General features: G+C 49.1%; 1 long non-coding RNA gene across 1 annotated transcript; it reads left to right on the forward strand.

The window, feature by feature from the left end:
* The first annotated feature begins 13 nt into the window (after positions 1–13).
* LOC107524487 (uncharacterized) lies at positions 14–10,274 on the forward strand. Its single transcript, XR_001601975.2, has 2 exons — positions 14–94; positions 10,014–10,274. It is a non-coding gene; the product is annotated as an uncharacterized LOC107524487 (long non-coding RNA).
* The last annotated feature ends 928 nt before the right edge of the window (positions 10,275–11,202 follow it).

Consider the following 11,202-nt stretch of genomic DNA (forward strand, 5'->3'; position numbering starts at 1 on the left):
TTTTTTCTTTCTTTTTTTTTTTTTTTCTGGAGGGAACCATGGAACTTCTGGTTGGGATTCTAAGAAGGGGAACTGCATGTGTGACTAGGCAGCGGTAAGTCTATTCTTTCCTCAGCAGCCCGCCTTCTCTCACCCCACTTTATGGTAAAAAGGGCAGAAAAGCATCCAAAATACTTTTAAAAATTGCCTGGTGGATGCATTCCCTACAAGGGCAGGTGGGTGGGGGTGGTCTGCGCCTCCCATTCTACAGATTGGAGGAGGGAGGGGGCAATTCTTAGGCAACCTAGAGGCATGGGGGGCGGGGCATTGCTGAGAGAGGCTTTAGTCTTGAACCCTGGACCTCCCAGGAACTTTCCTGCTGTGGAGAGATTGGGCAATGCAGTGGCCCAGGCTTGAACACCCAGTCTTTTTGCTCTTTCTTCCTTATTACTTATTTGAAAATTAAAATTTTGCTTAGGTGTGGCTCAGTTAGTTGGGCATCGTCTCCTGCATTGAAGGGTTACCGGTTCAATTCCTGGTCAGGGCACTGGCCCAGGTTGTAGGCTCAATGTCCCCTGTAGGGCAAACAGGAGGCAGCCAATCCATGTTTCACTCTTGCATTGCTGTTTCTCTTTCTCTCTCTCTCTCTCCCTCTCCCCTTCTTCTTTCTCTAAAAAATCAATAAAAATATTTGTAAAAAATGTTGCTTGGGCTTGTGTGTTTATGTCTGCCTGGGGAAGGAGGGAGGCAAGTAGGGAGTTAGGATAGGGGGAAGTAGAGGCCACTACCCCAGGCCTCAGGGCAGCAAAATCAAATGTGCTGCCCAGAAAACAAAGTCCTCCCCCTGCACTCCAAGGCTCTGTGTGGTGGAGGGGCGGGGACTCCACTCACCTGGGCTGAGACCTGTGGGCCCTGTGGACCCTGCCAGTAAGGATATGCAGGGGGAAGGCTGGGAACCTGGCCTCATCAGTGTGGGGCAGGGAGAGCTCCCCTCTCCCCTCTCTGCCTGTCATCCTCCCCCAGTTAGAACCCCCACTTCCGGAACTGTGAGGCCAGTGGGGGCCACCCCTCTCAGACTTCTCATCAAACAGTCTTTGAAACTGTACCAGAGACTCCTTTGCCTCTAGTCACCTCCTCACAATCCAGTTGAATAAACGGGCTGCTGAGAGTCAACTCCGCAGCCCCTTAGTGTTCGTGCATCCCAAGGCCCTAGAGAGGAGTCAGAGCCCTTCTTACGCCAGGGACCCCAAAGCCAGCATTTGGAGAGGACCCTAAGCTTGGACAGGGGTCAGACTCCAGCCCTGACACTTACCAGCTCTTAGAAACCTTAGGGAAGTTATCTAAGGTCTCGGAGAGGCTGTTTTGAGGAGTAAACAAAGCAACTAAGTAAAGCATTAGTCTGGCTCACAGGAAGGGCCATTGTGTGTTAAGCCCTTACTATTTTCCCAAGATATCTCCTGTCAGGGATGGGGTAGAGTCTGGAAATCCCTTGAGAGGGGAGGAGATAGGGAAAAGGTCATCGGCCCCTCTGGCCCCTCTGGTCCCTCTAGCCCACCTGTGGTCAGCTCCTCCACTCCCCTGGGGAAGGGGCTTTCTTTCAAAGGAACCCCCTCTTGGCCCTGGCCTAGAGATTTTCAACCTCTCCTTTGATGTGGTGCTGTGGAGTGAGCTCACTTCAGCATCCCAGAAAAGGAGATGAATACTCCACTCCCAGGGAACTCCGGTTGGGGATGGGGAGGGCTACACATGCCTCCCACTGCCCTTAGTGTGCAAGGTTGAGCCACCTGAGCTGGAGGTGGCCCCTCCAAAGGGCCTCTTAGTTACCATAAGTGTGACAAACAACTCTTCACACCTGGGCTGGTGGCTGGGGCAGTTTCTGAGCACTTCTGCTTTCATCAAATTCCTGATTTTCTATAACTGGGAAGTGGCCTCCAGAGGGCTTCTGGCGGGGAATCTCCATCAGCTCTATCTGCCCCCTGCACTATGCTCTCTGCCTCTAGGCTCCCCCTCCTGTCTGCTGTCACACTGTAGCCAAAAAAAAAAAAAAAAAAAAAAAAAGGCCTTTCTAAACAGCAAACCTGCAAAATGGACCACGGACACCTGCTTAAAATCTTTCAGTGGCAAAATTCAAACTCCTTGGCTTGGCATTCAAGGCCCATGTGATATGCCTCTTTCACCTTGAAGGGGACCAAAAGTTTTGCCTTTTGGGATATTGATTTTAACTTGGTTATTAAGAAACAAGACTCAAAAAGAACCTTTAACACTACCCCGCCCTTACCTGCACAAGAGATTTAGATAGAAAAACCTTCAGGAAAGGGAACCAGAGAATGCTGCCTTAGCCTAATTGGAATTAAATATGGTAAATAGGGTGGCTTTAAATATGGTAAATAGGGGCCTGTTAGCTAGATACCGTGTCCCATTTTTTTCTGAGTTGCCTAGTAAGAATTTGCCTGCCTGTGTGTTCAGCTCTTTTTCTTAAATTTAAAAAAAATATATCTTTATTGATTTCAGAGAGAGCAAAGGAGAGGGAGAGAGAGAGAGAGATAGAAACATCAATGATGAGAGAGTCATTGATCAGCTGCCTCCTGCATGCCCCCGACTGGGGATGGAGCTGCAACCCGGGCATGTGCCCTGATCCGAAATCGAACCCTGATCACCTGGATCCTAGGTCGACGCTCAACTGCTTCCTTACCTGTAAAATGAAAATAAGTAAGAAGCTTCATCTCACAGGGATATGAGGATCAAATGAATTAATACAGATACAAATATGGTGTAAGCTGTAGGATGTTGTGTGATTTAATTGATTTCTTGACCACCTGCAACTGAAGGTGACAGTGGAGGGCCTCTTTTCTCTCAGTACTCTCCAGAGTGAAGGTCAAAGGTATTATCAGTCCCTTTGGCTACCTTGCTCATTTCCACTGTTTGGAAAAAACTAAGAGGTCTTTCTTTTTCTTTCCCTTATATAGCTATCAAGCCCTGACCAGAAAACCCTCCAAATCCAACGTATTTCCAGGAACCCCCAGGATCTCTAACTATTTTTCTTGCTGCGTTTTCTTCTTCTCACCTGTCAGAAGCTGGCAGATCTAACGTTAATAGAGCACCAGGACCATGGGAAGAAATAATAGAAAAGAAGAGCTGGAAGAAAAAGAATGCCTGCCCAAGCCCCCTTCTGATTCTGTAGATCTGGGTTGACCTGCAGTATATTGTGTTTTTTAAAAGCCCCCGTGGTGATTCTGATGTCAGTTCAGGGACTGGGGAACATGGTAGAATGCCTTAGGGTTTTGCAAAGCACTTCCCCACACATTCTCATTTTCAAACCTCTGAGCAAATGTCTTAGGTAGTCTCCTATCACCTCCATTTCAAAGATGTGAAAACTGAGACTCAGAAGTGATTCATTTTTGAGACAACTCCAGCCATTCCTCAGCAGGGTGACATTCTGTGCATGGGCTTTGCTGGTGTCTCAGCAGTCACTGCACAATGAACACTCCTTCCCTCCTACCAAACCAAATGCTTCCCTGAGTATTTATCTCTCACTCTCCCACCTCCATGCTTTTCCCCCTGCCTGGAATGATGTTCTCAGCCCAGCCTACCAGCTGCAGTCCTGCTGTCTTGCAAGTGGGCTGCCTCCTCCACAAAGACATTTCCATTTCCCATACTTTTTCTTCCTTTAAGCCTGGAAGCAGTTGGTCTGCGTCTCCATGCAGCCCCCTCTCCAGCCCTGCCTCTTGCTGGGACTTGATGTGCCAACACTCCCAGCTGTCGGGGTTTCCCCACAGATTCGGGTAGTTTCTTGCTTCTTCCATGTTTTTGCTCCTGCCGTCCCCCATACAGGAGTGCCTCTTGCCCCATCCCATCTCTTACTTACTATTGAAAGTTCAGCTCAGTACCACCTCTCCCAGGGAGCCTCCCTTGACCTTCCCAATCCTTAGCTCTACCATTGGAGTCCTTCCTTTGGGCTTCCGTGGTACAGTGAGGACACCTCTGTCATGAACAGATAGATGATCTCTGCATCATCAGATGTTCATGTGAGAGAGCCCAGAGAAGGATGCCCAGGGAGGAGGGAAGGCTCTGGGAGGCCCTTTTCCTCTCTTGTGAGCCTGTCAGTCTCCTTTCTAAGGCCTGACAACTCTCTCTAGCCTTCTGCTCCTTCCCCGTAGGCATTATTCATTCCTTTCTCCATCCATCGGTTCCCTCCTCTGTTCCTCTCTCCCTCTCCCTGTCCTTTTAACCTCTCAGTCCTTATCAATTACTTGGGCCCTCCCCCCTTTCCTCTTTGGCCTGTCTTCATGACAAAATCAGACCGTATCCTACCACCACACTGTGCAGGCAAAGGGCCCTGACTGGAAGTGAGGACGTGAGATTCCAGTCCTGGCTTTGTCCCCAGTTGTCATGGACAAGAACAGCTTATTGCTAACAACATATTTGCAAGGCCATTTTCCCCTAACGAATCTGTCCAACCATTATCCCCTTGGTCCTTCACTGCAGCACCCTCTATTGATGATGATGTCTCATTTACACCATGGCGCAGAAGCCTTCCTGGCTAGTCTAGTCTTTGAGGGCTGATGAACTCAGGGAACTTTGTTATCAGGCTTGGGGTGCATGATTATATTATGGCATGCAAAGGGATGTGTGCTCAATTTATAACCTTCTGTACCAGGTCAAACAGAACTACAGAATGCTTTCCCCACAGCAGTTGAATCTCACAGAACATTAGAATCATTCCCAGTCCCTGAGCAAACAAGTTTTAGCAAGAAGTTTTCAGATTTTTTTAAATGAGAGCCCATGATAAGAAATGGATATTATCACACAACCCAAGACACAGGTACATATATATATAGAGAGAGAGCTGAAACAAAAGTTTGACAGACCAATGCTTACCTGGACCACAGGTAATACACTCTGCTAATTTCTTCTCTATCTTAGGAATAACAATAGTGGTCACAACCCTGAAAATTGACTTTACATCCCACTCACAGGTTTGAGAACCTCTGTTTCAGTATCTCCCATGTTCAAACACAACGAACCGAAAGGGCAAAAGAATACCTCCTCCAGCCTAGTTGCTCTGTGTTCACTGCCGCCTCGCTCTCCAACCCTTTCTCTGTTACATTCACTCAGAAATATTTACTGAGCATTTACTGTGTTCCTCACCTTATATCAGTTAAACTTAGTGGCAGTCTAGATTCATTGTTTGCATTTTCCATTCATCCCCTCTAGAAAACCATAAAATGGCCTTTGCTACTGCTAAGCTGCCAACAATGCTTCACCAACCCTCACCATGTGACATTCGTCACAGCTGACTCTCCTGGCTTCCTTCCTCATTTTCTCCCATATCACTGGCTGTTCCTTCTTGGTCTCCTTTGCTGACTCCTTCTTGGTCCCCAGCCCATTCAGGACTGCTCCCCATGCACTGCTCTGCACCCCTCTACCCCTTTCAGTCTCCAGGCGGTTCCTGGGGCAGCTCACCCCACCCAGCCCCATGCATCAGTTGTTTGCCATGCTGAATATTGCATATCTGTATTTTTAGCCGCCACCTCTCATCTCAGCCTCTGTCAGACCTCTCTGGCCACCTGCCGGCTCATTGTCTCCACTTCATAGAGCCCCACAGGCTGTACTCCCCATTTCCCTGAATCAAAGATTTAATTCTCACTCAAACACGCCTCTCCCAAGTCCTCACCTTAGGGAAAGGCACCACCACCCACCCAGCAGTCAAAGACCCTCTTCCTTGCCCCCACAGTCAATGCACATCTTGGTCCCTCCTTGACAGGAAGGCAGCTGACTCACCTGACTGAGTCTCTTTGTAATAAACAACTGTCCATGGGCCCTGACTGGATGACCTCGGTTGGCTATTTTTCCTGAGCTGACTGTGCGTTGGGGCCTATTTTCCTGGAGGCCCAAAGGACAGAGCCTCTGCCCTGGCCCGGACAGGATTAGAGCCTGGGGGCAAGGATACGCACCCTTCAGGAGGGATTCTCTACAATCAGCACAGGCACCACTACCTTAGAAGCCTGGATTCTACAGAAGGAGAAACGAGGCTTAGAGAGGGTAGGGGCTTGTTCAGGGTTACACAGCATGTTGGGGCAGGGCTACAGCTAGCATCCACTCCTTTGGGCTCCAACTCAGGCTTCTTCTTTTAAATTCCCAACCTCCCTAGTTCTAGATTGTCCTGAGGCACTTGCTTTGGTCTGGAACCACAGGAACAATGCTTGAGATTTCTAAAGACAGTGATGTTCAGGGTCCATTCTTCAAATGATGCCAGACCATTACATTCCGGGGCCACCAGCTAAACAGAGTTCTGGTTAAGGACTCCTTATGTGACCACAGCAAGGTCAAGTGCACAAGGTGGTTCTCACACCGCTGCGTGAGAGGAAGAGAAGGAAAGAGGCATTTAGGTCAGGCTCTGGGCTGAGTGCGTACAGCCATTACTTCATCTTCTCTCTGTTGTCTAGATGAGGAAACCAAGGCTCAGAGAGGTAAAACAACTTGCTCAAAGTGATTCAGCTCACAAGTGGAAGAGCCAGAACTTGAACCTACGTGTCTGATTCTGAGGCCCATGCTATTTCTGCTGTATCACACTACCTCCCTTGGGCACTGGCTCGTGCTCTGGGAAGTGAGGGAGCAGGGAGGCTGCTGGGAAAGTGGACAGGCTAAAAACAGGTGGAAACAGCAAGAAGAAGTGGGAAAACGCGCAACTCTTAGACCACACAGAGCTGAAGTTGAATTTTGGCTCTGCTGCTCCCTTTAATCCCCTTATAGACTCCATTTTCTTTTCTGTAAAATGAAGAAAATTATTACCTTAGAAGGCAGTAGAAGGGATTTAATGGAATCACTTAATTGGTTCACACAATTCCGGACACATAATAATTGCTTTGAGAGTATTTACTATTATCAATAATCATAATCTCTTACAATAAACATTTTAGAAGTAGGTGCTCAGTAAAGCCCTGTTGCATAATAGGGTAACTCAGTTCACACACCTGCCCTCAGCTGAAACCAGAAGGTAATGGAGCAGAGGGCAAGGGAGGAGACTAATATTAATCGAGCTCCTGCTGCGTGCCATGCACTATGATAAATGTTGTCATTGCTGCCATCGCCTGTGTGAATGCAGGTGCAATTATCAGTCTGATGTTGTAGTTGGGGAAACTGAGACTCAGAGCAGGGAAGTGGTGTACGAGTGGCTAAAGGAGATTTAAATCTCAGGCTGTGGGACCTGAGAGCCCTTGAGCACTTGGCCACACCCCTCCACGTTCAGTTTCACTCAGAACAAGTTCAGCTCTAGCTCACCTGCTGAGAGGTGCCCTGTGCCACACCCTGCGATTTGCCTTGCTGGATCTTCCAAGTGGGCTGTGGTCCCAGGGAGCACACTGACCATCAGGACTTTAACGCATTGCCCCTGCCAGTCTCAACCTCTCAACGTTCTTGAGGGACCACAAGATGAGGTCCCACCTACCTGTCCAGTCTCATTCCCCACCGGACATCTGCCCGCCTCCATACATATGGCTAATGATCACCTCCACTAGATGACAGGGCCACAGACATTCAGGGCTTTCCATCCTCTAAACCTTTGCTCTGGCTGTGTCCACTATTCATTATACCTGACCCCCACCCCCAAAGATTGAAATCCTGAGTATCTTCAGTTAAAGACCTAGGAGCCTGGAGGTCAAGATCTGTCCTCAAAACCAGGGCCTGAGCGCAGGAAGTAGGATGGTCTCAGTTTAGGAGGCAGGAAGTAGAGAGTAAGAGGGGAAGGGAAGGAGGAGGAGGAGGGGGTGAAGGAGCAGGGCAGGACCCAGTGTGCAGTTATATAAGGGTGTGTGCCCAAGGCCAGGGCATGATGTAACTCAGGGCCTTCCAGGTGGGTGAGGAAAGTTCATTAGCTACAGCTCCGAGCTATCAGGACAGATATCCCAGGAACAATTGCGCAAAGGAGGGAGTTTTCCATGGATGGTAAGCAGCCAGGGTCAGTGAACTGCCTGCGGCTGAGGGCGGGGAGTGGGGGGGGGGGGGACTCTCCCACCCCAGCGAGCTCTATGTCCTACTATTTGGAGCTGCAGGGGAGGGCCTGTACCAAAAAGAAGAAAAAGATATTTGCCTGTCAACATGCTTTTATTTAAATTTCTGTGCTAGTCACAGGAATAAAATATTTGAAGAGCATTTCCCAGGGCTCATGCCATTGTCACCTTTGATGCTCACAGTGACCCTAGGAGGTAGGGCTCATGCCCTCATTTTATAGATGGGGGCTCAGAGGGGGAAAGTGGTTGTCCAAGGCCACACAGTGAGAAAGGAGAGCTGGGACTTGAAGTTAATTGTGCTGTTGGCACCTGTGACAGTAGCCCCAGTAAATAAAACTTACAGTTAACAACTTCCCCAAAACTTACAACAGGCAAGGTACAGTTCTTGTCTTATCTCATTTAATCCTCACAACTCTATGTAAAAGGCACTACAGTTATCATCCCTATTTTACAGAAGGGGAAGCTGAGGCATAGAGTTATTAAATAGCTTAAATTTGAGGAGCTAGTAAGTGATGGAGCTAAGACTTGAACACAGGCCCTTTGGTTTCAGAGAGACTGTGCTCTCAACAACTTCACTTACATCTGGGTCAGGGCGGAGGGAGTTCCAATTATGCCATGAGGTCCCTGCCCTCTCACTCATGGAGAGCAGCCCATCCAGGCCTGTGGATGACAGCAAGGTCAGCTGACCTGGCCCTGGACAGGCAGGTGGATGAGGCATCTCCTCCAGGGACGGCTGCCAGAATCATTCAGCCTAGCTCAGCTCAGCTCAGCTCAGGTCAGGGCACTCCAGTGAACTCTGGTGCCCTGTTCTTGGCTTTTTATCTCTGGGAGAACCCAGCAGACCAAGAGGCTATTGAACTCACGCCCTCAAGGGGTGAGGCAATGAGTGGACATGAAAGGCTGGTCCTGGTGGGGTCTGGGCACTTGGGCAGATATAGTCAGCCCTGGCTCTGGTCCTGCTCACTGCACAAAGCTGGTCCAATTCTTACCCCTGGGCTCCAGTCTCCCTATCTATACAGTAAGGGTAGTGGAGAGTATGATGTCCCAGGTCTTTTCCAGCCCTGCTCCCTCTGCTCTGAACTATAGCTCCTTAGACATGGCTTCTCTTCTCAAAGGAAGGAAGCGCCTTCTTATCAAGCACCTTCTAGATCAGGAGGCGTTCCTAGCAGTTTTCCCATTCCCATCAGCTAATTCTGGCTTTTAGCCATGGTCCTAACCCCCAAAGGAATGACTAAGAGAGGAGAACAGGACTGGTATTCAGGCTGTATGCATCAGAACTGCTTTACTGGTTGCAAAAGGCTGATATACTTTTACCGTATATTGGTTGGTTGGTAAATAGCCATTTCCCTTAATTTCCCCTAATGCTCCCCATTCTTCCCAGGTATTCCAGCAATTCAGTGGTTAATGGTAGCCCGGTGCTCCAGCCAGGAGTGCCAAAATCCATTTGGCCATGCTGCCATACTGCTTTGCAGCTGTATCATGGTCAAGTCAGGAGAATATCAACCCAGGAGGGGAAGCAGTGTGGTGGATGGAGGGGGTCAGACATGCCAGTGCATGCCCTGCCTCGGCCACTAATATACTGTGTGTCCTTGGGCCCCTTCCCTTCCTTCAGCCTCAGTTTCTTCAAGGTGCCCACTTCACAGGGCTGTTATATTAAATGATATAATGGTGACAAAGCACCTTTATGTATGTAGTAGACACTCAGAACACATTAGGCCCCCTGGTGGCAGGCCAATGAGAAGTGTTTGGGTTCAGGGGCAAGGGAGAGGGGAACTTTGGCATTTTCTGCCTTCTAGAAAAAGGGTAGATTTTTGAGCCAGAAAGATCCAATTTCAAATCTTGCTCTGTCACTTACTCATTGTTAGGGGCTGAATTGAATATCCCCCAAATCCATATGTTGGAGTCCCAACCCCCAGGACCTCAGGATGTGATTGTATTTGGAGATGACCATCTTTAGAAAGGTAATTAAGTTAAAATGAGGTCCTATGGGTGGTCTCTAATGCAATATGATTGGTGCCCTTCTAGGAAGAGGAGATTTGGACACAGACACAGAGAAAGAGTGCCATGTGAACATGAAGACTGCCATCTACAAACGAGGAGGGAAGCCTCAGGAAGAAACCAACCCTGCCAACACCTTAATCTCAGACTTCTAGCCTGCAGAACTGTGAGGAAATCAATTTCTGTTGTTTGAGCTACCCAGTCTGTGGAACTTTGTTATGACAGCAGAGCTGACTAATACACTCAGCATGCAACATCGAGCTAGTTAATAAACATTTCTGTGCTTCATGTTGTAGATTAAGTGAGATAATGTCTGAGAAAGCACTAGCACATAGTAGTCCCTTCCCCTCTAAGCAGGGGAGTAGAGATATTATCGAGCCATTCTGCTGCAGTATGAACCTGCAGGATTCCTGACACTTGACCCAGCCCTCACCTTTCTGCAGACTGGCAATCCTGTCCTGAGCTCCATCCCTGGCCGTGATGCTGGGTTCAGAGAGGCTCTGCCCATGCTCAGCAGCAAATCTGCCATGAGCGTTCGGCCAACTTGGCTTAGGCCCTGACACCGGGTAGAGTTGGCGGGGTAGTGAGGGTGGCCCAGGGGGTCTCAGGGACAAAGGGGCTGACTGTGTGCCATGGTGGTATTTTCCAAAATACTTGTATTCCGTATCTCATCTGATGCTCACAGCAACCTTTTCAGGTGGATTAGGCTCCTCTTGACACAAAGCGAAACCGAGGCTCAGAGAAGTTAAAGGACTTCTCCTGACTCAGCAAACTAGCATTGGGATTAGGACCTTGGAATCTAGACTCAGGCCCTGGTTCTTTCCACCACGGGGACTACTTGCTTGCCCTTCAAGCTTCGGGAGGCTGTGGGCTGTGGTGGGAAGCACATGGACCCAGGAGTCACCAGACCTAGGCTCAAATCTCAGCTGGACCAGGGACAAGGTGGTGTGACCCTGGGCAATTCCCTACCTGGCCAGGCTGTTGACAGGCTCCGTGCGAGAGGGAGCCCACATCTGCCCCTGGAACTCTCAGGCCTGTAATAATTGGCAGCTATTGTTACTGCTTCATAACTAACTGCTCAGTAATGGTTACTGAATCAAATTCCAGGAGAGCCAGGCAGCGTGACTGTGAGTGGGGGAGACATCTGGCACTTCCAAAGAGAGAGGCAAGGCTTCTGTCTCACATGCCTCCTACCCTAGTGCCTGGCAGCTCTTGA

The sequence above is a fragment of the Miniopterus natalensis genome, chromosome 11 (assembly GCF_054644295.1).
Source record: "Miniopterus natalensis isolate mMinNat1 chromosome 11, mMinNat1.hap1, whole genome shotgun sequence".
Taxonomy (NCBI): domain Eukaryota; kingdom Metazoa; phylum Chordata; class Mammalia; order Chiroptera; family Miniopteridae; genus Miniopterus; species Miniopterus natalensis.